Genomic DNA, 3,821 nt, shown 5'->3' on the forward strand with positions numbered 1-3,821 from the left:
AAGTCCCAAAGGGGAGGAGTGAGGGATTAAGGTGGCTTGAACTCCGTCAGGAGGAAAGATCACCCAGATGTGGCCTGCGTATTGTCCTACCCAGTGCTTTTTTTCCTGAGGGGACGCGAGGGGCATACGCATACCCCTAAACATCTTGTGAATCTACGTTTGGCCTCATTGCGGGGCAGTATTTCAATATGCCTAGGAAAATGAGAGTACCCCTAAACATTTTTTTTTTTTAAGGACTGGCTTTTTAAAAAAGCACTTTCTTTCTGTATTGTCGCCCCATAATTTTTCACTGCTTAGAACAGGGGTTCCCAGAGTGGGCACAGGCTGTGGGATTAACCAGAGGGTGCTAGGAGGCAAGAGGGGCATTGGGGGTATAACTATCAGAATTTGAAAAACTGGTATCACTCGATCAAGCTCATCGATTTTACTGATTTAATTGAACTAAATAGTTTTAACTGGATTTGGAATAAATGTGCAATTGATCGTTGCTGTTTTGAATTTTATTGCGTTATTATCTTCCTTAGTTGGTCATGCAAACCACTATTCTGGATACCGTTGTACCTCTGCTCCCGAATGCCTTGGGAGTTGTAATGGTTCTAGGGGTTGCTCGTGCGTAAGCTTGTCCCAACACCTGGCTGGGTTGCCTGAGTGAACCTTTCCTGTCCGAGCAGCCACTCACCCATGGCTGTCTCAATCGCTGGCAGAATCTGTCAGTGGGCGTTTCTTAAACTTCTTCCAGCAAAGAAGCTCTTTGACGCCCAATCTCCTCCTACTCTCCCTGCGCGGAAGCCTTCTGCGCAAGGAGGGCGTAGGCAGCGGAGGACTCTTCCTCTCCCCGCTGGTCCCCGGCAAGGAGTCATGGGACCGCCTCGCCGATTCCCCCATCTGCCCCCCTTCTCCACTGGAGCTACGCTGATTCCCTTCCCCAGAAGATGGGCTGCCTCTCCCACTCCCGGGACGCTCTCTGGGATCCCTTTGGAGCTTGCTCTCTCCCTCGGACCCTGATGGCAGTTCCCTGACATCCACCTCCTCCTCAGGACCCCTCCCACCCCGGGCGCGATTTTCCGGCACAACCTCCTCCCTCTCCTTGGCTGACGATGCGGGGAATCCCCTGAAAGAGCTGGCATCATCTTCTGAGGATTCAAAACCAGCCTCCCATCCGCTCGGATCTCTTCCCGCTGGTTGAACCTCCCAGTCTGATTCTTCTCCCTTGGACACCTCCTCTCCCTCCTCTTCGGAGGCAGGAAAACCCACAAAATCCCCTTCGTCATCCATGGGTCCAAATTCCTCCTCCCAGAATCTCACTAATGGTTTGGGCTTATCCGGGAACAAACTGTGGAATTCTTCCACCAGATACCCGTCAGTGATTGATTCAGCAGGGACCCAAGTGTTTTCCGACCTAGGTTCCCCCTCCCAGGCTACCGAGTACTCTACCTGGCGACCTCGCCACCTTGAATCGAGTATTTCCGTGGCTTCGTTACAGTGTTCCCTCTCCTCTACCCGCGGGTGGGTGGTAACCCCTCCCTCCCGTCCCGGGAATTCCCGCCCCTTCCTGTAAGGTGAAAGTAGGGACCTATGGAACACCGGATGTATCTTCATGCTGTCAGGCAACTTGAGTTTAAATGCCACTGGGTTCACCTGCTGTATTACCTCAAAAGGCCCCAGCCGCCTCGGCTGCAACTTCTTGCACCCTCCCTTTAGGGGCAACCCTTGGTATGACAACCACACCCGGTCTCCCACCCGTATGGCCTCCCCCTCCTGATGGTGCCTGTCCGCCTGCCTCTTGTAAACTTCCTTGGCCCGCTCCAAGTTCAGCCTTAGTTGCTGGTGGTGTAAGGCCTCCATTTCCTCCACAAATTGCTCAGCCGCAGGTACACTCCATCCTTCCTCCCCCGGGAATGCCCTGGGGTGACACCATGAAAGGGCTCATTCCCGTGGACACGTGTTCAGCGTTATTGTACGCAAATTCAGCCAAAGCTAATTTCTCTACCCAATCGTTCAGTCTCTCACTGACATAGCAGCGTAGGTATTGCTGGAGTATGCCGTTCGCTCTTTCGGCTTGTCCGTTGGTTTCTGGGTGCCTCGCCGTCGAGAAGCTCACCTCAACCTGTAGCAAGCTCATGAGTTTCCGCAAGAACCGGGAAGTAAATTGTTTCCCATGATCCGAGATTACCCTCAAGGGAGCCCCATGCAGTCTGAAAATGTGATCCACAAACAGCCTGGCGGTCTCCTCTGCCGTTGCTGCATGTGAGCAAGCTACGAAATGGCACATTTTAGTCAGTAGATCGACTACTACCATGACCGCTGTCTTTCCCCTTGACTTGGGCAGATCTGTCATAAAATCAATGGACACCACCTCCCAGGGCCTTCCCGGTGTGGGTAAGGGTTGCAGTAACCCCGCGGGGGTGGCCCTTTCCCCCTTAGCCCTCTGGCATCGGTCGCACCCTCGTACATATTCTCGTACGTCTTCCCTCACCTTTGGCCACCAGAACTGCCTGGTGACAAGTAGCATGGTCTTGTGCTGTCCAAAGTGCCCAGCTGTTGGGTTGTCATGGAGTTGCTTGAGTACCTTCCCCCTCAAAGTCTCCCCCGGTACATACAGCGCCCCCTTATAGTACAGTAGCCCTTCCTTTTCCTCAAACCCTCCATGGACTTCCTTTCCGTCCCTGAGCTCCCTAATTTTTGTCTGAGCAAACTCATCGTCTCTGGTGAGCCCTGCCAGTTCTCGTTTGCCAACCAACGCCCCCCCCCTACACCCACCGGTCCTCGGGTAATACGTGCCTGGTCTCTGGTGGCCCCTCTCCTTCCATGTACTCCGGTTTCCGGGAGAGAGTGTCTGCCCTTACGTTTTCCTCTCCCGGCATGTATCGGATCTCGAAGGAAAACTTGGCGAACTCCTGGGACCACCTGATCTGTCTCTGATTGAGCACTCGCGCGGTCCACCAGTATTCCAAGTTCTTGTGGTCAGTTCGGACCTGGAACTTGTGCCGCGCCCCTATCAACAGATGTTTCCATTGCCGAAATGCCGCATAGATCGCAAGCAGTTCTCAGTCATACACTGTGTAGTTTTGCTCTGACTTGCTCAGCTTCCTAGAGAAAAAGGCACACGGCCTCCAGTTCTGCTTGGCCCCGGGCTGCAAAAGGACCGCTCCAATGGCGCGGTCGGACACATCCGTCTCCAGTCTCATGGGCTTCTCCGGATCCACGTGCAGGAGCTGCTCTTCCGAGGCGAACGCCCTCTTCAGTTTTTCAAAGGATTGCTGCGCACCCTCTGTCCACGCGAACTTCTTTTTGCTACTAAGACAATCCGTTATGGGCGCCGTCAAGTGAGCGAAGTTCTTTATGAACTTCCTGTAGAAGTTGCTGAAGCCTAGGAACCTTTGCACGTCCTGTGACGTAATTTATCAGCCGTGACCCCCGCTAATTGATTTACACACCTCGATTAGCAGTTTATTGCTGCCCGGCACGCTTCCACTTCTTCGTCACTGTCAGCAGAGTTTCGCACAGCGTTGTAAACTGTCACGTTGCTTGACTTCCAGACAAACTCACACTGAGTCCAGGTTTGTCTATATACAGCATTTATTCCAACATTTCTCAGGATTTTCCAGGGCTATTAGCAGCCATTCCAAGACCACGTCTTTTCCCCACAAAGTTCGAAGTGGGTCTGGCAAACTTTGCCCAAGCTCCGCCCGAGCTTCTAAAAATGATGTCAGAATGGTGTAGCATCATGGGAAAAGCTTAACTCGTTAGGTTCCAGCTTCCACACCCCCCCTTGCTGCACCTTCTGACAAGACCCTTTTGAGTTCAACACCTTCCCCTTT

The sequence above is a fragment of the Podarcis bocagei genome (genome assembly GCF_964188305.1).
Source record: "Podarcis bocagei genome assembly, chromosome: W".
In the NCBI taxonomy this organism is placed as follows: domain Eukaryota; kingdom Metazoa; phylum Chordata; class Lepidosauria; order Squamata; family Lacertidae; genus Podarcis; species Podarcis bocagei.